This window comes from Eretmochelys imbricata, chromosome 13 (genome assembly GCF_965152235.1).
Source record: "Eretmochelys imbricata isolate rEreImb1 chromosome 13, rEreImb1.hap1, whole genome shotgun sequence".
Classification (NCBI taxonomy): Eukaryota; Metazoa; Chordata; order Testudines; family Cheloniidae; genus Eretmochelys; species Eretmochelys imbricata.
Window position 1 is genome coordinate 14691190 of NC_135584.1, and position 26114 is coordinate 14717303.

At 40.4% G+C, this 26114-nt stretch overlaps 1 protein-coding gene across 2 annotated transcripts in view; it reads right to left on the reverse strand.

Moving 5' to 3' along the window:
* TSHZ2 (teashirt zinc finger homeobox 2) overlaps positions 1–26114 on the reverse strand; it is a 156173-nt gene that overhangs the window by 95774 nt on the left and 34285 nt on the right. The window contains exon 2 of one of the 2 annotated variants that reach the window (XR_013347775.1): positions 12109–12388. The exons of the other annotated variant lie outside the window; for it this stretch is intronic. The gene's annotated coding sequence lies outside the window, so the exon portion shown is untranslated. Of the gene's footprint in view, positions 1–12108; positions 12389–26114 lie in introns of those variants that run through there. 2 annotated transcript variants of the gene reach the window in all.

Sequence of the window (26114 nt, forward strand, 5' to 3'; positions counted from 1 at the left end):
GTTCATTATTGTAGCCTGATTTGTGGTTAAAACATGTTAAGCCTAAACATTAAGCAAATACATTGGGGAAGGATTTGCAGCTGTCCAAGGACACAGTAAACCGTAACACTGGCTCCTCAAATGTATTAAATTTGTATCCCCACAATTTCTTATGTTATGGAACAGAACAAGCAAATTAAGTAATTCCTGGGACAGATTAAGGATAGGCTTGCTATAAATTTCCTCAAACTCAATTATCTGTGCCCAGACTGGAGCCATCAGCTCCCTCCCATTTGAAGCTTTGGTATTCTAAACATTTTTCTTTTCTGGAAAATTTCAACAAAGCATGTTCTTTTGATGTCCCAGCAGCAGAGGGGACAAAGATTTTTAGAAGTGAAGACCAAAAGGGAGTTAAACTACTTCTCACCCTTCCCCAACATTATTACAGCAAACAGTAGACTGTTGGTGTGCTGGACCTGTTTTAGTGGCTGAATCACTGTTCAGTTTCTGGCCCCACTAGAATGCTGGGGACACTGAAGTGTGAGGGGAGTCAGCTGTCAGACGGATGCAACAAGTCAGGGTTTACCAGTCTGTTCCCAGAAAACCACAACTGGCAAAATGTTTCACGTTGCCTTGAAGTATAGAAAATGTGACAGGATGGGAGAAAAAACATACAGACCCACCTATGCTTTCCATTTCTTTAACTACAGCTTTATGACCATGTGCACATAATGCACAATGCCCGCTAAGAGCCCAATTCTGCAAACACACACAACTCACTTAGCTCCAATATTCAGGTCTTGAATCAAAGGCTACTGAAACCAATGAAAAGGATCCCACTAGTTTTCATGAGCTTTGGATTAGACCCTTGAGGTTCACTCCAGCTCCCTCTGAAGTTAATGGAAAAACTCCCATTGAATTTAATGGGGGCTGATCAGGCCCTTGATTAGTTCTGCTGAAGTTAATGAGATTACTCATGTGCTTAAATGTTTTCAGGATTGGGGCTTTCGAAATTTTGCAAAAGTTAATTTTCTCCAGTATGTTATTTTCTTTGCGCAGTTTCTACCCTATACGTACTGCTAGTAGGAATTAACAATGACGCTGACCTCAGCAGCCCATTGACTGACACCTTCTATGAGTGTCTTCTTCCATTTTACCATTTATACAAGGAAAGTCATGCTCAAACTAGCACAGAGCCGCTATCGATCATCCGTCAAATACCTCACCAAGACCCAGTCCTACTGTCATGCCTACAAGAAATGCCAACTGATAATGGCTAGATAGAGCATCAGGAGGGAATACTGTGATCTTATTTATTTATTTGTTTATATTATACAACTAATGTATTTATTTAAATAACATGAAACCATTGAACTGTGCACAGCCTTCATCTGTAAGTCGTAAGTGCAGCGTGAAATTGACAAGAATGACATCCAACTGCCGATGTAAGGAACACATTGTCTACACAGACAATGAGTCTCCCTAACTATACCAACATAAGCCGTATTCCTCTCGCTGAGGTGGCTTTAATACATCAGGATAGCCGGGGAGTTACATCAGTGGAGGAGCCCTTCAGTGTGTGTACCTCCACTGTTTTGTTGACAAAAGCTGACTTTTGTCAGCAAAACTGTGTAGTGTAGAGAAGACCTTAGACTAAAAACTCCTCAAGGCAGGAACGGTCTCTTACTATGTGTTTGTACAGCACCCAGCATGAGGTCTCGATCATAACTGGATGCTACTATACTACAAGTAAATAATAACAATAGGAAAGGAACTGCAATGTGAAAATTGATACAGTGGGACTGCTGTTGATATATTTTGGAAGGCTGCAATACAGGAATAATAATATAGTAATATAAAAGGCTTCTAAGTAGCTATTGAAAAGAACACTCACATCATGCTAGGGAATATTATGTATTTTTCTGCAACCTCCAGCATATATCCCTTAGGTCATGTCTTGTTTTTAAGGCTGCATCTGGGGACAAACCGGCTAGCAACACAACATTTTCAGGCTCTAATGTACAGTATCATTGTCAACAATTAATAGAGCTAAGGTTGTTCTGTAGTTATCAGTGACTCTCTGATAAATATCAGAGCTGTGTGACAATGGCAAACCTTTCCCCATGAAATATGGCATAAGAATTTTGTTGTTTCATTTGTGTCCCTCAAAATTCCCTTTCCAACCCTAAAAATGTTGTATTCATGCTTAACTTAAAGTGTGTGAGTAGTCACATTGGCACTTCTGCCTACAGGTGCTGTTGCAACAAAGTTCCAGTCAAATGGCTGGAAGAATATTTCTCTCCAATGAAGTGAGCTGTAGCTCACGAAACCTTATGCTCAGATAAATTTGTTAGTCTCTAAGGTGCCACAAGTACTCCTTTTCTTTTTGCAGATACAGACTAACACGGCTGCTACTCTGAAATCTCCCCAAATGGTTGGCCAAATTATACCAGAGAAGCTAATTTCTGACCATAGTTACTCTCATCCAATCCCAGAGAGGTCAAGTGAAGGCAGAATTTCTCCCAATATTTCTTATTTTATTCTGTCTCTTTTATGGGGCCACTAAAGTTAATTGGGATTGTCTAAAATTGAAGCTGTATTGGCATGAAAAACAAGTTTATAAGAAAGCCCGATATCTTAGTATTCGACTAAGAGCGCTTTTGTTCCAAAATTTTAATTTCAATCATTTCTAATAGGGAAGTCTTCTATTTCTGATTTTGGAAGACTGCACTATCATCAGCCTAAAAAGAAGACGTGTAACATTTCTCTCATTGCAATGTTCTGAATGTTTATGTACTATGTTGAATGTGAAAACTGTCACTTGAAAATAAAACATGTCATTTCAATTGAAATGTTATGGAAGTCCACCACACACAACTGTGTTGAGAAGCAACTTTATTTGTGATACCATCAGAACTGGAGTCCAGCTGAGACTGGACACCAGATTCCAGTTGGGGCCAGATTTTTAAACCTGGCCTCCATTGTAATAGGCAAAATGATAAGCATGTAGCTGTCTAACTACACTGCTGTGCCTGTAATTAACTGTGACTGAAAAACTGTGTCTTCAAAAGTGGAAGCTGTATTTCAAAAATCAGGCCTTCAGGGCCAGATTTTCAAAAGAGCCCAGCTCCCATTTAGGCACCTCGCTGAAGTGGTCAGATTTTCAAAAGAGCTCAGCACCTGTTGCTCCCAATGGGAGGTGCTGGGTGCAGAGCACTTTTGAAAATCTGATCACTTCAGCTATGTGCCTAAATGGTCGCTAAGTTTGTTTGAAAATTTAGTCCCCAATTTAGGTTCCTAAATAGCTGCTGCTATGTGCTGAGCTCTTTTTAAAAAGTCCCTTACTGGTTAAGAATTAAACATTGTGTTTAATGAGAAGCAGGGTGAGGTAAGTGGCCTGGGAGCCACAAACACCTTAGTTCTAATCCACACTCTTTCACTGACTCCTTCTGGTGGCCTCACTCATTTGTGCTGTATTTTTTCCATCCATAAAATGGGAACAATGCATTGTCTCAGCCAGACAGTGGCTCCTGAAGGTGGTTCAGAAACGCAGCCCTACTGAAAACTTAAACTTGTTTCATGCAGGAAGGGAAAACCTCCCCTTCATGGGCCTTTTAAAAGAATTATTGCACTAGAGCAAAATGGCTGTTTTCCTGCCATGTAAACTAGCAGCCAAGTCAGGAACAGCCCTGAAGACTTCCCATGATTGCAGAGTCAGCTATACAATTTGCAGGAAGACTGGCACTTATTTTCTCACAATAGTTTGTTTTTAGCATAGTTCACAACTTTTAGGTTCCTGAATGTAAATTGGAATCATGTACTTTGTTTTGGCTGTAAACTCCATATTCACATAAGAGATGGGATGTTAAATCCAGTGAACTGGCCAAATTCCCACTGGGGTAGTTGCACTTTTCTTTTCTAAATTCCATCTGTCATTTTAATTGTATAAGTTCTCCCTTATAAAAGACTCTACCTGTACTAAAAGGGACTTCCCTCAGGGGAATGGAAAGGTAGGATGGTCCAATCATTAGTGGACCAGCCTGGGACTTTGAAGACGTAGGTGCAGTTTCTTGGTCTGCTACAGACTTCCTGTGTGACCTTGAGCAAGTTACTTAGTTTCTCTGTGGCTCAGTTTCCCCATCTGTAAAATGGTACTCCCCTAGCTCACAGGGGGGTAGTGAAGAGAACTACATTACAGATTGTAAAGCAATCAGATGCTATTGTAATGGGAGCCATATAAGTCCCTAACCTAGATAGATAGGTATTCTGCATCCAAAAAGGAGCTGAGAAACACTTCAGCAGCTACAACATGTTTGATGCAACAATCGTATTAAAGATTACACACTGCAATACAAATATACAATGGAAAAAAAACCCAGTCAGACTTCTTCTCGCTAAAAGTATGTGGTGGTGAGTATAAGGATTGCCAGCACAGAATGATTGCCTTCTTGCACCTCAGTGGTGGTAGCATTTCATTAGCGGGTGACTAATTTGTGAACACACAATAGTGCACAGCACTGGTGAGTGTACACAGTATATAAATTGTTCAGTCAGTATGGGATATAATAATGAACTGTGAGCTCAGCAAGGGGCTACAGTCCATTACAGTCTTGGTTCTTGAAAATTCCCCTTGCCCTGAAGGGATGGAGTCTCATTTTTACAAGAACTTGGTGTTACTCAGTGGAGTTCCCCCTGCCAGGAAATGCCTGCCTCAAAGAGTTTACAAACTAAACAAACAAGATAGAAGGAGGGTAGGATAAGAGAAACATTGTTACCCCCAATTTACAGACAGATTGAACATCAGATTCTGATGCCCTTACTCAAGGCAAGTATAGTATATTATTCTGAATTTAGATTCACTGGAACTACTTGAGAGGTACTGCTCATTGTGAGTCAGGGCATCAGATTCCAGCCTTGAGGATATGTCTGCACTGGCACTGAGTCTAAGTGCCTGGGGCCAGCTGACTCAGGCTCATGGGGATCAGGCTGTGGGGCTAAAAACAGCAGTGTAGATGATCAGGCTCGGACGAGAGCCTGGGCTCTGACACCCTCCCCTCTCGTGGGGTATCAGAGCCCAGGGTCCAGCCCGAGCCCAAATATTTACACTGCAATTTGCAGCCCAAGCCCTGTGAGCTGATCCAGGCCAGACGCGGGTCTTTTATCACAATGCAGACATACCCTAAGTTACCTGATGAAGGTCACACTAAGTGTCTGTGGCAGAGTCAAGAACTGAACACTGATCTCCTGAATTCTAGTCTTGTCCACAAGACAAATCCCTCCTGACAGGTGTGGCAACGTGTGGCTGATGAGGTCTATTTTTTGGCTTTGTGGACTTTGAAAGAATTATAAGAAAATCTGAAATGTTTTCCCTAATCAGGTTTCTGTTCCCTTTATTTTCAAATACTGTTAAAAGTAATTAAATCCACATCATGCTAACAGTTTCTGTCCAAGCCTTCAAGTCACCAGTTCCCCCCCAACCCCTCAACTAATGAACATCAGGTGTTCAAGTTTATCGCCCCACCCCATCACAGATTTAGAATTTTCCTTTGCAAATTTCATTACAGAGTCCAGGGCTTAGGGTCTATTTCTTTTCCCATTTTTTAAATGTTGTCTGGGGTGCACTTTTATGAAGAAAATATTGGATGTGACATGCTTGCATATTATGAGAAGGACTGTAAACCCATGTAACATTTCCAAGCCAAAAATATTTGTTATATTTTATTTTTAAACAATCAAACTCACTAGGACCAAAACATCTCATTTCATTTCCCCCTCCCTCCTGTATATTTTTTTGCTTGTAGTTGTAGTTCTATGAATCTAAGAAAGCAATGGGCATGAACCAAGACTTCAACAGATGTTGGATACTGTTCCTAAAACACAGACTGTAATGTTTTTGTTGGTGCTAAATAGGCACATGCATGCCTACATAGCTCCAGAACCGCTCAGATTTTACAGTACTTTGAAATATTGAAAATCCTGGCCTGTTTCTTGTGTGTATAATCCTAGTACAGTATCTGCATTCACTGTAAGTCTGTGCCTGTACAGTTTAGGACCAATATATACAATACACACATTTGACTACAATCTATTAGTTTAGCAAATTGTAGTATAGGTGAAACTGCCCACATTACAAACAAAAATGATGCCCTTTTTTGAATATAGGTTATAAACCACAATTTTAGCAGGGCTAAGGCCTGGCTTCTATTTGTGTGCCTATAATATTCATCTGTAATTTTGTAGATGTTAATCAGTAGTGGATCAGGGATTGTCTTTTTTGTGTTTGTACAGCATCCAGTATAATGGGGTCCAAAATGTCTTATTTCACTTTGGATGCTACCACCAGTTAAAGGCATCCTTTTAAAATTTATTTTCAAGTTTTTAAAATTTCCATTGGCAGTTTGGCAGTTACTAGCAGTGAAAAATATGCCTACAAAAGGGCAGCCAACATTAAACACAATGGGGAAGGCTTTAAAAGGTATCCCCTAGCAGATGAGTGTGGTTGCATTATGCTAAGACTTCAAAAGGACATAGGGATTGCCTGCATTGACCCATAGTTCAGACTACGGGGGTGTGAAAGGCAGTGTGCACACCAAAGTGCTGCACTGTAACTTCTCCGTGTGGATGCTGTGGGCATGAACTAAAAGGTTCCTAGTTCACTTTAATAGAGTCATATTTGAACCTTTTAGTTTGCACCTGCAGCGTCCACAAGGGGGAGTTACAGTGCAGCACTTTGGCAGGCTATTCGCACCCCTGTAGTCTGAACTGTGGGGCTGTATAGACATAGCCTTAGAATGCTAAACCAATCATAACAAACCATTTTTTATACTTCCAGAAAAGGAGATGTTTCACTATGACTGAAACATTTATTCATCACTTCTGTGCCGGGTTAATGGACTGGGAATGGTATAGTTGGTTTGCTTGAAGACAGTTAGACACTGTCAACTCTGTAGGTGAACAGTAGATATTTACAAATATAGGTCTGGATATTTCTTGTAGTTAGAGATGTGGGAAATGAGCACAACACAGCTCAGTGACATGCAAAATGTGCCTGATTTTAGTTTTAGTTAAACGCCAAACTCAGGCCTGGTTTGCTAAAAGATTTGCTAAAGCTCACACACATTTTGAATCAATGTAGGACCGGTTTAAGCAAATCTGCACGAGCCCAGTTTTGATTCAACCAAGGCAAATTTATGTTTTTACATCAAAAGCATGCAAAATGTGCAATATTGCGTGGCCCTACCCCAAACGGAGTGTAACTCACTGAAGTTTATCTGAATTTTGTCTGAATTTTCATTTGAGCTTTTGGGTATTTTTTCTTTTCTTTATCTGTATGTTAAGTGGGATGCATGTGGACGGAGACTGAACAAAATTTTTGCATGAACTTCTGCAATGGAAAACTGCCAGTTTTCACACGCTTCTAGTCATTATCTGAGGCTGTTGTAGTCATAAAATCCCTAAGTATTTTGTGGAGGATTATTTATACTGTATATCCACAGCTGTGAATGTAGCATTTAAAAATACCAACTGAATATATTTCTCAAATGTTTTACTAGTGATCACAATTGCTTTTGCTCAGGACTCTATGTCTATAAAAAAGCAAATAGAAGATAAACCCAAAAAATAAAACAAAGATAATATTTAGGAAAAAAAATGGGTAGTTGTAATTCTGAAATATTACAAACATATTACATCTAAATTATTTTGCAAGAAAAATCTCACTTAATTTAAGAATATATATGTTTTAGGTTTATTCGTGTCAATGCAAGATTCAGAAAATAACTAAATTTAGGAAACCTGTTGACTAAACAGACTTCTCACAGATTTACCTTTCTTGTGATAGGCTTTTGTCCCATCAGAACATGGTAGAGAATTAAGCAACCCGTTCAATGAGTTTGCTACATTCATTAAAGCCCTATCCCAATCATCAAATCAACATGCCCTAAGATCCTTCCAAAAATAGCTGGAACAATCCATAAATAATAAAATGCAATAAAATAAAATGAATAAAATGAAAGAGAAAAACACGTCCTTTTCCTCTGTCTGCTCTCTGCTCTCAGTTGAGTGGACTAATATGCTTGACTCTATATTAACACATAAATAGTCACCCACTCCTTAGTTTATTGCCAAGTTAGTAATGTGCTTTTCACAAGAATCAGAGTGCTATATGTAATGTTTAAAAAAGGACCCAAACCCAGACCTTGGACCTTAATATAGAGTCTGATTCAAAACCCACTGAAGTCAATAGGAATCTTTCCATTGACTTCAACAGGCTTTGGATCAGAACCATTATGAATCATGGATGGCTTACACGCACACAACATGCTGAGCAGTGGGGATTGAATTTGGGACTTTCAATATTATGAATATTGGTCTCTACCACCTGAGCTAAAAGATCCACCTTGAGGTACGATCTTTAGGTCAACTGGTAGAGACCTCTAGGACCAGGATTTCATCTCTGTTTATATCCATGATGTCTATATGTACGTGGTCATGGTTTATTATGTAGTGCCACTCAGATGGGACATAAACCCTTATCAAGTTTAGGTACTCAGGAGGGCGTATATTATAGTCTGGTTCAATGCATGTGAGAATGTCTCCCTTAAATGGCTGGCCCCAGCAAGTATAACATGCAACATACCCACAGCAAAAGGAATTTTCCTTGAGCTTAACACAAAAGATAGGAGGTCTGTGCTTTTGGTGCCGTAGTATCTGGGAGCAATCTTTACTAACAATGAGCCTGCATGCAGTTTTAGGTCATTGCGAGCCACCAACTCTCATTGAGAAGTACCTTATTCACAGGTATTTCCCATTGACCATTCACATTTCAGTTCATTTCAGTTCCCATTGACAGCACCACAATTTAGCTCCAAAGGATCATCCCTAAACTGCAGGGATATTTGGTATCTTGAGTCCATCTTTGTAGCTCATTCCCATTTCTAGTTCATATCACTTTTACATTTCATTTCTTCTGTGTGATTTTCAGAACTTCTTTTTTTTTTCCAAAGCAACCATTGATGAGAAAAGACTAATCTTGGGGGAAAGCTCTTTACAAAGCTTATTTGTAATTTAAACACCAACGCATTAAAAAAATTATGTGCTGCTGCTTAAAATGTAAAATTAGCAAATGAAGATCTCTTACAGCCCCTAACGTTTACAAGACTCTTGGTATCATGTAGTAGATACTCAATGCAATCAGCATGTTCTACACAGGTAATTACTTTTACTACTAATGGTGCCTCCCACTCAGTGAGGAAGGCAAGAGGTTCCAACAGTACTTAATCACAATGCTTCACTATTGCTCTACCCCCTACTGGGTAAAACAATTCACAGGCTCTGTTCAGTGACTCTCACAAATGAGAAAAATTTATTAACATGTGAGCAAAACTGAAGAAGAGGCACCACCCTGGACAACTTTAAATGGGGATGCAAAGTTTTGAGCATTTGTCATTTGATTTTTCCCCAGATCAATAACGAAAAGAGCAAGATGGCAAGGAAAAAAAAAAATTCCCCGGGGTGAAACTATACCCTCCCAGGGATCTTTTTCGTTAATGTCCCTGACATTTCCTTGAGACAGAATGCAGCGTGTTAAAATAGCTGCCTTTTATGTAGTGTTTTATTTTTGTTATTTTTATTATTTGTTTAGTGCCAACAATATGCTGCCAAATGTTTAACAGCCTGATGAATCAAGGAGGGATGTGCTGGGAAAACAAGAAGCAGGGAATAAAAACTAACTCCTTGTGAGGATTGCTGAGTTTAAGAGGGACTTGAGGGAAGCGCAGGTGGCAGTTGGGCTAACTGATATGGCGGGGGTATTCTACACATAGGATGGGATTTTCAGAAACGCTCAGTGTTGGCCTAATTCTACTCCCATTGTTTTCAGCGGGAGCAGAATTAGTCCAATGTGGAGTGCTCTTGAGGTGGGATATAACTTTGATCTATGTCATGTGACTCTGGCCGGGAAACAAAGATTAGACTCTCATCAGAACTCCTACATACATCTTTATTACAGCTGTGCTAGAGGTAGGGTGACCTGACCAGACAGCAAATGTGAAAAATCGGGACAGGGGGTGGAGGGTAATAGGAGCCTATATAAGAAAAAGACCCTAAAATCGGGACTGTCCCTATAAAATCGGGATATCTGGTCACCCTAGCTACAGGTATAGCCTGTACTGATTCCATATTGGCTGAAGTTACTTCTATTGACCCTTCCTGTCCATGGACTTATTTTCCTTTGTACCAGCTAAGAGAAAAAAACTCAACACCTATATACTCTCTTTAACCACAGATCTGAGCATCCTTAGAAATGTTGCCAGAGACAGACCTTCTGGCAGGAAAGGAATCCTGAGAGCATGTTCCTAGGTCATGCCAGCGGAGGGATGGGAGTGCTCATTCTGCAGTGAGGTTGTAGTCCTTTTACAACATTCACCATTATTTTCCAATATCCATCCATCATACAGCACCACTAAGGCCAATTTTTCATCTATTATCAAACCACCTTCTATCTTTACAGACACATACACTTTGTGCATGTTCCTATTTGTATGTGCACATGTGTATTTGCACATACAAGTTAGGTAGCTCAAGCACTATTCTTGAATGCAGCAAAACTGAAGTGATTCTGCTTTACATTTGCTAATTATAACTCCACTTTTGTGTCAGCAGTTATTCATGGGTGAAAACCTGGAATTACAAGTGTCGGGGGACAGTTTTAGAAATCAGGCACATTCTGTCTGCTTTGGCACTTGTGCAATGCTTGCAGATCCTTTAATCAAAGCCATTGTCAGATGCAAAGCTAGTGTGATGCATCTATGGAACAGCCAATTCACTCATTTGCTTCCCCTCCCGAGGAGTGACTCAAAGGGCCATAGGCCAGCTGCCAGCGAGCTCTTACTTGGACTGTAGCAGCAGCAACAGCGAGCCTGGCCCCGAGGTGAGGAATCAGAGACTTGAGTAGGAATGAGGCTATACTGACAGGAGGTCGCAGTCGTAGCAGTAGAAGCATCATACAGCGGTAGTAGCCTGTAAGCAGGTCTGAAGCTAACACTATGACAGGGTGACAGGAGGACAATGCAGAGGAGCCACCAATGAGACTACAGATGGTAGAACTCAACTCTGGCTAGAGAGATCTACAGGCCAGAGCTTCAACTGTCCTCTAATAAAGGATTGGATACTACTAGAAGGGTCCTAAGGTGGGGAACGAATTACGGCATTGATCTTCTCTTCTAACTGCCTAAGCCACTATAGCTACAGTATTCACACTCTTTCCTTTCTCTCATCCTTCCCACTCCTTTCAGTCAGTCATGAGAGAGCTTGCCTCTGAGTCCGCAGTACACCTGGCATGCTACCAACTATCTGGAAGAGTTTGGTGTTCCACATTGCTCCACAGGGTATGGTCAATGACGGAGAGGACAGTGGTGGAAACCTGGTACCTTTAAGGGGCTCAGGGAACCCTGGTACATTGTAGGGGTCCATGGGCAAATTTAACTATCAGAAGCTAAGCTTGCACAGGTCTTATGTGTGTGAGTTATTGAAGTGCCAGCAAAGTGCTTAGTGGGCAGAAATAAGCAACTGACAATTCAAGTGCTTCCCTAAATCTTGAGGGGGAATAGAAAGATTTGTATGGGGAGATGCCTAAGTATAGAATAGTACAATAAGCAAAAAGGATCCGATCCTGTGAGGTGCTGAACTCCAACTGTGAGCAGGGCTACCAACACTTGTTTTGTAAGACTCCCAATAGTTGATTTTTTTCTAAAAGCCCCAGCTCCTGGAGCCTGGGATAACATGGGAATCTTAGCTTTCAGTTTTGAGAAGCAAAAGCCACTCTCATGATTTTGTGGGGCTTGGCTCATGATTTTTGTGGGATTGGCAATATTGGGAGGGAGGTCTCACAAGTTTGGACCCTAAGCTGTTACTAATAAATACATTTCGTACAGATCTCTACACAGCCTCCATGCAGCATTAAAAAACAAGTTGAAACATTTTTATTGACTCAGCAGGGAGCAACCATTTAGCTTCTAGCCATTAGGATAGGAATGTAGCTGACTTACTAGCCCTCGCTTAAACAGTGATTTATATTAGTCATCTCAAGCCTTTATTTTTGACTCTTAGTAGATGTGTGTAGTTCTAATATGTTTATTCACTTTCATCACAGAACAGCAGAAAAAATATGAATTGCAGAAACAGTAGCTGTGCAGTAACAGATCCTGATCAATGAAGGAAAACAGATGAAAGCACGTAGCCTTAGTTCATTGTATTTTCAGGATGCTTCCTAAAAATTTCTTGCAATCAAGGGCAATAATACATTTTCTTATCATGGTAGGAATCACTCAGGTGATGATTAACAAGTTTTTGTCCCTCATAGGTCAGCCAAAAAGAGTGTGGTAGGGTGTACACTTCCTAGAACCAGCTCCTAAAAAGAGGGATTGGAATGAGTCAGTGTGTATCAATAATGAATGTAAATGCAGCAAATAAATGTAACATTTACCCTGAAGAGTCCACATTATTAACGAATAAACCACATTATTATAAATAAATACATAAATAAATAAATAATGGTGTTTAATGAGGCTAAACAGTGTATTTTCCTTAAATATTTTCTGCATGTTAAATCGAAACAAATGGGTTGATAATCTTTAGATCACTTTACATATGTAATTCCAAACTGAAAATGAAACGGGGAGATGAAAATTGCTGCTTTGAAATTTTTTGGGGGCAGCTTAAAAATAAGACCCTTTTCTAATTAAGAAATCTCTAGTGGATTCACCTTTTGGGACACTACCAGCTCAGAAAAGGCACATTTTAATAACTGACTGCAAGCTCAGATGACTTTTTGGTTATACCTCATTTATTGAAGCTTAATGCAAACAAGGGAATTTTTAAGCACATGAATGTGGAGGGGGAAAAAACTATTTAAAGGAGTCAAATATGCATGTGCCTTTTAGTAAAATAAATGTATGCATTTGCTTCTTACTAATCAAATGGAAAATTGTTTTGTTTTAATGGTTTTGAAACTTCCCCATCCCTTGAGCAAACAGTACCCATTACTTTAAACACCTCAGTGTCTAGTAATTGTTCACAAATGTGTCAGGCTACCAGTAATTTAAGTCCTGTCAGGAATAAATCTCAGACACTCACTTCTTCCAGTCAGTGACTTGAAAAAAAAACACGCCCACATGTCAATTACAGGAAGCTCCGGCACCGTGTCTTTGTTCTGAATTTGTGTAAACAGAAAAAGCTTCTTCCTCAGTAACAACTGTTTTCTAAAACCTATATAAATGTTTATGTGAACTATCCTGAAACAGCACCTAACATAAGCAATAAAAACAGGTGCATAAAAAACAATCTGTGTTGTACTTGTTGGCAATAAATGTACAGTATGTAGAAGCTATATATCCAGTTGTGAATTATTTTCTCAGAGGTCTGACCTCAAAAATTTAAATGTTAGACTGTAAATCAAAATGATATACTTCCAACATCCACAGATTATTCTCTCATTTCCATGTCCTGCTAAACATGTAGATCCAGAAATAATTACACATTAACATGTAAATAAACAAGCAGGTAAAGGTATATGCCAGAGAGATGGGCGAGTAAGTCAAATGACTGAAATATATGACTGGACATTTTTTCACCTGTGTTATTGTTCTCTGCGAGCCACCAGGGAGTAACCACAACCCGATGGCTGACTGCTGCAGCATAAAGAACAGAAAAAAAATCACTGGAAATGAGCTACAAGGAGAGTTTAAAAATATATATATACAAAGGTGAAATCCTGAAGTCAAGGAGAGTTTTTCCCTGAGTAATCACAGACAGTTGTGGTGTCCTTACTCATGTTTACAATACAGGTTATTCTATCAAACTCAGTGGGTCAGATCTCCAGCTGGCGTAAATAGGTGTAGTTCCACCAATGTAACTACACCCATTTATACCAACTGAGCCCCAAAGGCATTACTTAAGGTATGTATACACTGGGGAAAAAAAAAAAAAGAGAGAGACCCGTGACAGTGAGTGTCAGATCCCCGGTCAAATAACTCAGGGCTCAAAGTAGCAGTGAAGACATTTGGGCTCATGCTGGAGCTTGGGCTCCCCTGGTGAGAGGGGTTTCTAGCCCAAGCCCAAACATCTACACTGCTATTTTTAGCCCTGTAACATGAGCCCAAGTCAACTGACCCAGGCTCTGAGACGGACTATTGCACGTCTTCCTTTTGCAGTGTGGACGTACCCTTACAGAGCCAGGTGCTACTCAGTGTGCATAAGAGGGTATCAGAATCTGATCCTCAGTGAATAAGAAATAAGGACTTTTAAGATTTGGCCCAACATCAGGCTAAATGGCCAGGCCTTGCTAAACCCTGATAAAATCTACCTAATAAAGCTAACCTGTGATTGCACAAATGGCTTTGGATCGAGTCCTATGGTTCTCAGCTAGGAAGTGTTCCCACTTAATCCCATGAGAATTTTACTGGAATAAAGAATGTGGGATCCGGCCCTATCTAGAATGACTCACTCTCAATTGTGCTAGATTTCTTTATGGTAAGATCATGTTATGTTGCCAAATGAAAGGAATATGAAGTTCAACAGAAGGAAAAATACAAACAAACAGTGGGAGCACATGAGGTGCTGCAGTTTAAGTGGTGTTTTTCAGTTCTTTTATGCATCATAACTGTATGCAAGGATGCCCTGGAGCTACACTATAAGAACAGCACTTTGAGAGGAACCCACATACAGAAACAAATAGCAATAAATGACATAAGTACAGCACATATTGTTTCAGAGAGAGATGTATAGAAAATTGGATATGGTATAGAAATTATAATGCAGGATAAAGTCTATTTTGTATGTCCGCATACACAAACATGCACACATGTATGAGATATTTATGAGATAGATATAATGATTCAAATTTAAATTATGCGATTAGAATACTGGGGGGAAGGTTTCCTCTAGGGATGGGATTTTCAAAAGTGCCTGAATGATTTAGGAGCATATGTCCCATTGGCTCACCCCCACCCCTTTTTTTGTGTGTGATACATTATTGTGAAGTGGCGAAGGCATGACCATGGGCATCTTCTCCTTGATTTCCCCCTTTGAAGGCTCTATTCTACCACCCTGTCCTCAATGGCATATCGCCAGGGGTGGGGAGGTGAGTTACAGTAACTTCCTACCCTCAACTCACTCCATGGGAGGAGCTGGGAATTGTGTGGTAGGAAGGGGATCTGTCTGTAGTTGATAGCTTGATTAGGCCAGTGAGGTTAAGGATTGTTCAGGGCTATTTTACTGTCCTGGTCCATTGGACATTCTGGTCCCCATTAGAGTTTCCAATTTAGAAGGGGGAAAGGTTAGAAAGTCACTCGACTAGTGGTGAGAGAGCTATGGCATGGGTATTGAGCTGCATGGTGACAGTCTGGGCACAGTTAGAATTAGATCTGGTCAGAATTTCCCCTCACCACCACCACAGGGAAAATTTCACCAAAAATGAAAATAATGCATGGAAAATTCCAACCTTTTGGTGAAAAAATTGAAAAAAAAAAAAAGAAAAAAAAGAATGTCTGGCTGTAACCCAAAAACTTCTAGCTGAAAACCAAAAAATTTCTATTCAGAAACAATGCTGTTGGTGCTTCATGGAGTTTATAGTTTGAGTGCCTTGTGTCCCCATTCTCTTCTTTTGATTGGGCTCTAACTACATCACCCACTATGCACCATGATATGCCACAGTGCATGATGGGAGTCACATGGTCACAGTACATCATGGGAGATGTGGTCCCTTAGAGAGCCTGGCCCACGAAGAGAATGGGGACATGAAACATCTAAACTACTACTCGCATGGGATACCACAGAAGTATTTCCAAATAAAAATTGCTGCAGATCCCATCCATTCACACAGGGGTTGATCCAGTGAGATGTACTACCCATTAGTAGAGGAGGATGCTAAGCATCTTGCAAGAGACACCAGCACCTCACAGGATCAGGCTTTTGCTGAGGAGATGATGACAGGGTATGTAATCAAATATATGTGCAATCTATTTTTGATTAATATTTATCAGACTTATTTTTAAAAATATTTTGTAATCTACCAATCAAATTTGAGCTATATGAAATAAGTTATAACATACTGTGTGGTTTCCAATTTCATTATCCTTAAGGAAAAATAATAAAGTAACTCATTAACTGCAGTGAAAATCTTCTGGTCATATGGACTTCTAACATCCTTATTCCACAACACTTCAGGGGCAAACATTTCCATAACTCTCTCATGGTTTAAAAAACATCCATCACATGCCTCTTGTCCCATGCATAAGATGATAAATAACACATAACCACAGTGCAACCCATTACGTATTCCAAGCTGGGTGAACTATGAGATAAGATATTTATCCTTCTCATGAGGATATCTGTTCATAGTTTGCATGGCATGGAAAGAACGTAGTGCACTGAATGACGACTGATGATGATTAATGTATTATTCTACAGAGTATTATGACTTCTTTTCATTTGCATTGCATTGTTAGGAGTAAAATGTGATAAAATTGCTGTTTGGGTTTGGGTTGCGGGGGGGGGGGGTTATGCCTGGAATTTCTTAAAAATAGCATTTGAAAAAGTATTTAAAAAAAAACCAGAAGAAACCACACTTTATAATCTCTGCTGGTGTAAATGGGGACAGCTCACCAATTTACACCAGCAAAAAACTTGGCCCCGTATGTGGGTAATCAATTATTTCACTTTTGATTTTTATTTTAAGGCATCCAAAACTTGGCAAACTAAGTTCCCCCCTTTTATGAAGGTTCCAGACATTAATGCTACCCAAAGCCAGTGTATTAGCCTTGAATGTTACAAAACCCTGAACAAATCCAAATACATAATTTCCAAAACATGCCTTTTCTAATACATTTTTGGAGGGAAGTGGGTAATCACAGTTTCACAGATTAGAAAATCAATGACATTTTGGAAGTTATGTTTTTTAATGCTATGCTCAAGCGAAGTTAAAAAGTTTGGGGTCATTCTTATTCACCATGCACTACAGCGCTAGCATTCCCTCGGTCTTGCTGCCTCTCCCTTCCTACAACACGCGTGCAGAGATGAAGAATCCACACCCACCAATAAATTAAGAATCTCCAAGTCTTACTCTAACTTTGCTCATGGGCAGCTGTTTTTTCTCCTCTAAAGCTGTTGCTACATTTTTTATCATGAAACCCTGTCCATGTTGTCAGCCTCCGTCCCCCCCTTCGGCATAAGTGCTCTAAAGTATAGAGAACAAAGAATATCACAGTTAATCCTCTCCAAAATTTTATCTGAAGACACTCAGATAAGCCATAATTTGTCTGAGCTCGGTTTGGAGCTAAGTGACTGAGATTCAGATACAGTAATTTGCTGTATTTCCATTTGAAAACAACTAATGCTTCCCACTTCTAATACACTGGAACATAAAATGCATGTCAGTTGCTTATATTTGGGGATTATAGGGTTATGAGATTGTTTGAGTCTGATTTTTAAACCAGTTAGGCATGCCATTGAATGCACCGTCATCACAATTCTACATGCGGATTGGGCAGCTCTGTGTACTGATAATTAATGATGCTTCTTTTATGTTATTTTCTCATGAAAATTATTTATTTAATTCATTCAATTACTTTATTTAGTCAAATAATTTCATTTGCACCTGCAGTCATAATAATTGTGCACAGAAATTTTGTGCACCTAACCTGTTTAAAAGCCAGGCCCATTGTATGTTAGAAGCTACCATTCCTTTCTAGCTCTTTATTTTGCCATTTCCTTTGTATGTATACAGTAAACTAATAATACTCAGCACTTATAGATCTTTATTTTTTCAAAGCAGTGCACAATTATTCATCAACATTTTCTGGCAACTGATCAATTAGCTTTATTTATATATATTATTCTACATTACAGAGGAGAGTGGAGAGGTTAAGGCCTGAATGCACAAAAGGAGTTAGGCATTGTGACACTGAGCAACACAATGCCTAACTTTTAGGCACCTGAAAATCACTATGATTCACAAATTTGGAGTTAGGCACAGTTAGGCATAGCTTCTATATAATAAATGGGGCGAGATAGGCACCTTAGGCCTGGTCTACGCTTAAAATTTAGATTGACTGAGCTACTTCGTTAAGAGTGGGAATGCCCGTAGTTAAGACAACCTGATCCCTGGTGTAAACGCGACTAGACTGAAGGAAAAATTCTTCTGTCTACCTAGCTACTGTTACTAGAGGAGGTGGATTACTTACATTGATGGGAAAAAACACCTTCTGTTGATGTAGGAAGTGTGCACACTACAGTGTTGCAGCACCCATTCTGTAAACGTGGCCTTAGACTGAGATTCACAAATGCCAACACGCTAGGCAGGGAGCTGCCTAAATGAGCCAATGCCAAGCTAAGGGGTGTGTGCTAAGCTCTGCCCTTGTCTCCGAGACAGGCGCCTAAATCCAGACTGCAGGGTGGCGCCTATCTCTGGATGGGATTCTCAGCTGTAAACCCTCTCTTGATAGTAAGCTCCTAGACTGTTAGTGAGGGTATGTCTACACTGCAATTAAAAACCCGTAGCTGGCCCCTGGGGTTGTTTAATTGCACTGTAGACATTTGGGCTCGCTGGAACCCCACCCCCCCCACCTCACAGGGTCTTCAAGCCTGGGCTGCAGCCCAAGCCCGAACATCTACAACACAATCAAACAACCCATTAGCCCAGACCCTCGGAGCCAGAGTCAGTTGACTCAGGCCAGCTGTGGGTGTTTAATTGCTGCATAGACATACCCTGAGAGGCCAAGAGGAAGGGAAACTACTTCCCTTGTAACTTTTAGCCCAGTGGTTAGGGCACTCCCCTGGAATGTGGGAGACTCCTGGTTCAAGTCACCCCTCTGCTTCGGGGGGGCAGGGTATTAGATCCTGGGTCTCCCACATACTGACTGAGTGCTCTCACAGCTATGATATAGAGCAGTGGTCTCCAAAGTGGGGTGTGCAAGATCATGTATGGGGGTGCATGGCCGGAGGAGCTCTCCCCGCTCCGTCTTTGGCGGCAGGCCGGCCGCAGCTCGGCTCTCCCCGCTCCGTCTTTGGCGGCAGGCCGGCCGCAGCTCGGCTCTCCCCGCTCCGTCTTTGGCGGCAGGCCGGCCGCAGCTCGGCTCTCCCCGCTCCGTCTTTGGCGGCAGGCCGGCCGCAGCTCTTTTTTCTTTTTTTTGTTTTGCTTCCCCAGAGCTGGCCCTGGGAGTGCGCGATTCAAAAAGTTTGGATACCCCTGATATAGAGCATGCTTATGCTCTCTCTCACTCTGAATTATCTGGGCCACAGAGAGACAATGCCACCTTACCTATTTGAGACATTTCTGCAAAACGCAATTATCTTTGTGCAGGAGCTGGGGGGGGGGGCAAAATGGAGCCATTTTCCAGTTCACTTAAAAATGCAAGAAAACCAAATTTCAACTTGTTTCATCATTTGTAAATGTCACAATTCCATTTCTAAACTTTGGAACTTTCAGCCACCTCTCTTTAGTGCACCCTTATGCATTGTTGCTAATATGGATTCTCCATGTACATTTTAATAGCTCTCTTGTCTCTTCTTTGTAAGAAAGAAAGAAAGCCCTAAACCACATGAGGTAAAAAAGGTGATTGCAAGGGACTCTTGTAAATCTGAGCTCTCCAGCAGGGAGAATAGTTTACTTCAGCTCTGGTTTAAGCTTTATCTCTGCAATACTTGGCTCATGTCAATTCATGTCAGATTCTAAAGATTATTTGATTTACAACAGTCTCGCTGCTGTCCATAGGCCTTGCCAAAGTACAGTATATATAATAAGTTCCAGGAAGGGGTGCAGGGGGAATTGTGAGTACTGATTACTTCAAAGATATAACTTTGGACAATGAACAGGCTTGGGGATAAAATGAATACCAGAGGAGGAGAAACATTATTATGACCCAATCCTGCACAGGTTTGGTTTTAAGAACCAGGCTGGACAGTTGTCATTCAGGGATGGTCTAGACACATTTATTCCTGCGTCAGCACAGGGGCATAGAATAGATCACCGGTTCTCAACCAAGGACCTGGGGTCCCTTGGGGGGCCGCGAGCAGCTTTCAGGGGGACCTCCAAGCAGAGACAGTGTTAGACTTGCTGGGGCCCAGGCCAGAAAGCTGAAGCCCCGCTGTGTGGGGCTGAAGCCCAGGGCTCCCATCTCTGCCACCTTGGGCTGAAGCCAAAGCCTGAGCAACTTAGTTTTTTGAGGACCCCTGCGGTAGTTAGTTGATTCTTATCCTTAGAAGAGAAAAAGTCTCGGGTACCATGGTGATAGGTTTAGTATAATTGCACAAAGTAGATATAAAATAAGATACATTATGTTATTTATTATTTGTGTTATTGTGGACATTAGGAGCCATAGTCATGGACCAGAACCCCATTAGGCTAGGTGCTATACCAACACAAAATAAAAGGATGATCTCTGTCCAAAGAGCTTACCATCTAAGTAACCTCCCTGCAGGGAAAATAAGATCCTATGTCATTTTTTAAAAAGTGGTAGGGTACAAGATGCTCAGCTCTTAGGGTAAGAAGGATCATAAAATACAAAGATAGATAATTTAATTCTACATCCCTCAAACTAGTTCACTCCAAAACAATATTTTGTATTTTACTTTTAGTATAAAAAACAAATTTGGTAGAAACAAGCACTTCATCTCCAGGAGCCACACAGACTGAATGCCTTCAGTAGCTATGTTCTGAACCCCCTTCTCACCCGCCCCCCCTTATTTGTTGGTGTATCGATTAATCTAAGAGCCTCTTCCTAGAAGGTTCTTCATTTCCTCCGCCTCAAGCACCAAACTGCAATAGAATTAAATGCACAGTAAAACTACCATGTGAGAAAGGTTTATGCATTATGTTAAAAAGTGCACTCTTGATTAATGGTGCCATTAGGATGTGGAATTCACTGCAATAGTCTGTTTAGGCCAATCCAAAAACAGCCCTTAAAAGTATAACAAATTTGCTCAAATGCTAATGATCTGAACCCCACACTGTTCTGTTGTATGGAGCTAAACGTAGGTTTTAAAGCATTTGTTTTACTAGTAGCCTCACTTCACCTGACTCGGCAATTCGAGAATACACCAGCTCTCCTCGTAGGAAAATATGTCTATACCATTCTCTCTTGAAAATATACACTAAATGATCATTAAAAGAAATTATTTTTTCATGCCCTAAATTTCATATCCTGGTTATTCAGTAAAAGAGTTTGCTAAGGATCAGTGATGATCAGTGGTGAGAAAATACTTAAAAAATATGGTAACAAGTTCAGAGGGCCAAATTTTCAACCAGCTTTCCCTTTTACATGTCTATGTCTTGGATGCAATTGATAATTGCCCTCAGTGGTAATTAAGAATGTTTCCACATGTACATGACAGAAGAACTTGCACATCTATACGTGCACACGCAAAGGAAACAGGCATTCAAAGTCAGAACTGCAATTTAGCCCTGAGTATATTCAGGTTGGGGGAAACTGACCTTTCTGGCCAATGCTCGCTATTTAAATATTCCAGTTTCCTAACATCATTTCCAAGTAAATGAATAGGACCCCGCCATGCATAAATAGGTAACTATTTTTTAGAGCACCATGAAAACCTTATGTGAAATGTGTGTAGCTTTTAAAAAGTCAACAGAAAATGTTTTTGTTAGAACATAAGGGGAGCCAGAACTTTGAAAGCTTAAAGTCTAAATTGAACCAATGGTCTGGCAGTGCTCTGCAAGTCAAAACCAACTGATAGAAGCTGGATATACACATATGACAAAGATGTTTAATGAAATGATATACATAGTGTCACTAGACCACCAGGAATAAATGCCAGAATATTTTCATTGGCTCACCTCATTCATAGACATCCAGCCAAGTCAGAGTCAGGAATTCTGCAAGAGTCTGGCTCCACTCGTATTGACTTGCCCACCTCTAGTGGTCAGCCACAAAATATCCACCCAAGTAGTTCCTTGAAATACAAGAAACTAAGAGCATACAGAGTATTCCCTATAGGAGGCTGGATTGTTTCTGATGCCCTGAAGCAATGAGATGGGGCATCACCTTGAGAACTGGATTCAGGGCCTAAACCCCACAAATTTTGGCTATTCATGAAGGGCTTGAATTACGCTCAAATGGGCCTCTGACAGCTTTGGTAGCACTCTATGCTTCAAGGCACAAAATTGTCTGTTATTTCAGGAATTAATTTACTTTACCAAGGAGCACAATGATTTAGCGCAGAACTCAGAACATAACTCGAATTTTCTGGGCAGAGTTTCTACCACTAGGATTAAATTCAAGAAAAATATTGACCAATGCTCTGTGTTCTTTTCACTGCAATATGTAATATTTCTAATAAGATACGCAACAAAGCACTCACTTTTTTCTGCTCTGGGGTCAGAAGAATGTGTCGAATTAATTCAAGCGTTGACATGGCATGTGACTTTCCCATGCCTTGGTTGCAAACATGCAAACTGTGTGTGTCCAGACATCCCCAGTCTTCAGCTTGTTCTCTGCAGTCTCCCTGATAACCAGGGAACTTTGCATTTGTCTGTTTCTTTAGATATCCGTAAAATACATCAACCGTAATAAACATATTGTTCAGTGAGAGTCTTATTTTTTGTTACATTTAACTGTTAACTCTGTTAAGGAGTAATTTTTAATTACATAAACCTGTATGGTCCCCAACTGGTATTGAACTTTCAACACTAGTCAAAATAGGTTAAATTTAGCAAAGCAGAAAACTCAGTAGTGAGTGAGCAATATGCTGGCTAAATTGTTTACTGTGTTTTTCAATTTGCAACAAGAATGCTTTTATTCTGGACTATCTTGGCCCTTAGCTGAGCTTCACTAGCTCTTGCAGTTTTGTGGACTCAGTTCTGTACCTGAAACTGAGGGTACCCTTTAAGCCACACAGCTATCTAAGTGCCTGTTTGTGCCCTGAAATCAGGTATATAAGATACCTAAGATGGCCTAAGTTGCATCTAGAATTTACTGCATCTACATTTGTCTGCAAATTATGCGCACAGAAAACACCAGCCAGTTGTTTAAATCTGGCTATCCATCTTCCAGCCAAAAGTATATCATGGGAAATGATTTATAGCCAAGATACAAGTCACCAGTAGAATAGACACCAAAGTCTTAATGAGGTCTTAACACACCTACAGTATAAACATCATATCCTGTTTGTAATCATTATTACTGTTTGTAATAAGCTGGCCTGCTCCCCTGCTCACAAAGGATCCATTGCCACACTCTTTTCAGGCAGCTTCATTTTCCCAATGTAGGGAAAATGAACAAAACTTGGGCTTCAGCATCAGGGGATTTAACCTTTTACCTCTTAGTCCTTCCTGCTTCAGGGCTTCCTGCAGGACTCTTCCAAGCTCTGTTCACTAAGCATTACCATCTAGGCTTTCTCCCTGAAGGCTCTTTTCCCCCCCCAAACAGGTTCCCACTGCCTCCTCTCCCACAGTACTTCCTGCTTCTTGTGATTCCCCGGCTCTGACTCACCAGGTCTCTCTCCTCTAGGCCCAGATTGCCCCCTCCCAAACCATTGGGATCAGCTGACCAATCACAGGTGCACTGGCTCTGCTCCCTCTTAAAGGGGTCAGTCACACTGTGACACCACGGGTCTCTTTTATCCATCCCTCTTATCTTATTTTAAGAAACAAATGCTATGTAGGTAAATAAGGCATATCTTCCAGGTGTTCCTGCATTAAGATGAAGGGATACATTCAGTAATCAGCATAGCAACTAATTATATTACTAGAATAACTTTTACCTGCGACAATATCCCCCAAAGTTTGTGTATAGTAAGGTATTTTAAGAGTATATTATTTGGTAAAGATAAAACAAAAATCAGAGATTATATCTGCTGTTCATGGGTTTGTAATGAGGTTGTATGCTCACCTTGGCAACCTCATACATGTGGTTTTTCTCTCACAAACTCATTAGCTTGTAGAACACATTACCAGACAGGCTAGATGGAATCTTGACCTACTTCATTTCAATTGTGAAAATGTACTGGGTTTTTTTTTTTTTTGTGATTTTCAAGGCTTCGGTTGTAAGTGACCTTACAAATATATTTCAGGCAAATATTTGCATGCAGAAGCAGCCAACTTGAAGTGTTCTCTTGGTGCCTATTGGGAATAGACACAACATCACATGGAAGATGAAGCTGCAAAACCTGAAACACTTTTGCAACACATTTCATATAAACATGCAAATGAGTTCCACATATGCTTTTACAGCAAAAACACATCATTATCCACTCATATTTTGCCCTGATAGATCAGCCAGACCAATGGCCTAACAATATGTGCTCTGTATTGTTTTGTGGAAGACAATTTTAGGGTTTTAGTTTCTTCCTTCTTGTTCTGGCAAGAGGTTAGGAATTATATGAAGATAACATGCTGCAGCCCTGGCCAGGAATGCCCTTTGATTGACAGATGAGTAGAACTGATGTACTCTTTGGCCAAGAGAATATTAGCTATGTTTTTTTGGATTCAGGGGCAAGTGTGTCTGTGTATCTGTGGAAAAAACGAAAACCAAGAAAAATGTGGCTGAGAAGGAAAGAAAAAGATCTTCAGGGATCTTGGAGGACTTCCTCAAGGAAACCAAAAAAATACAATGTGGCCACCAGTACATTAAACAAAATTTGTGTGGGCCAATTTAGTGCTAACAGAAGTGGACTGACTAAAGTCAGGCATAGCATGGGTGAGCACCGTCTAAGCTTTCCTACACAGCTCTGCTAATATACCATAAAATGTTATCTATATAGTGCACTCTGGAGCACCAAGAGAGACATCACACATCCACAGGAATACTGAACACCTTTCATGTCAGCAAAGGAGCAGATAAAGTAACTATGAAACGAACAGGTTTGTCTGACTCAGAAAATCTTGTTTAATTTTGTCTTGAGAAATCTGGATCTGCATTACCTGATTATAGCTGTGCACAGATGCAATAAAATGGAATCTTACCTAGTGCCTGATCTTAGCCCGTATGTAAGTCATACTCTGAAGGGGAACCAAGGATGAAGGAGGACCAGTACTTAGAGTACTAGCCTGGTACCTGGGAAATCTGATTCCAAGTCCCTGCTCTGCCACAGATCTCCTGTGTGGCCTAGGGCAAATCACTTAGGCACAGATTTCAAAGGTATTTAGTCACCTTTAGTTACAGGATGTTAGGTGCCTAGATATCTTTAAAAATCTGGCCCTTAGTCTACCTGTGATGCAGGTCCCCATCTGCAAAATCAGGATAATAGCACTACCCTAGCTCACAGGGGTGTTGTGGGGTTGTTAAAGATTGTGAGGGGCTCAGATACTATGGTAGTGGGAACCAAGTATCTAAGATAGATGGAACCACAGAAAGTCCACATCCAAGAAAGTTGTCAAAAAGTTTGAATCCATAGGTAGATTTGGAATTGGAAAGTAAGCTTAGTTAGATGGGAGGTTATATATAAACAGCAATTTCTTCCCATTTGACTGTGGAGAGAGGAAAAACAGTCTAATGCTACTAGCCTGGCAGTGCGTATACTAATAAAATTTTGTAATTCTAGAATGGGAATGACTAGGCTTTTTCATGTGTTAAGCCTCCAAACATGCCCAGCGTGAACTAGGTCAGTGGCTCTCAACCCAAAGTCCATGGTGCTTACTTTATTGATTGCCAATAGAGAGAAACATTGCAGAAGTGAAGGGGCTATCCGATGAAGAAACAAAAGAAGATGGGAGTGAGTAACTCTTTTACCAAAAAGCCAAAATCCCCAAGGCAGTGAAGACTGTTATAAAGACATTAAATGCTCCCAACATTAGTTTGCCATGTAAAAAATCACTAGAGTTTCTGCAGGGTTGTTATGTGATCACAAATAGATTGTGATTCACAGGACAAAGTCTTAACCATTATATCATTCATGGGATATTGTGTGGTCATTTGGGATTTAGAAAAAACTTCAGACCTTGAAACTAGTTGTTCCTGGGCAGAACCTTCCCTCAACAGCACCGTTTTAAACATAGTATAAGATGTGTAATTTTATTATCTGTGAATATTTTGTCTCTGAAAGATGTCAATATCATTGTACTGAAATACACATAACTACAAGACATGTCAAGGAGAAATTGACCTGTTCTGTGGCCTCAAAGCTAT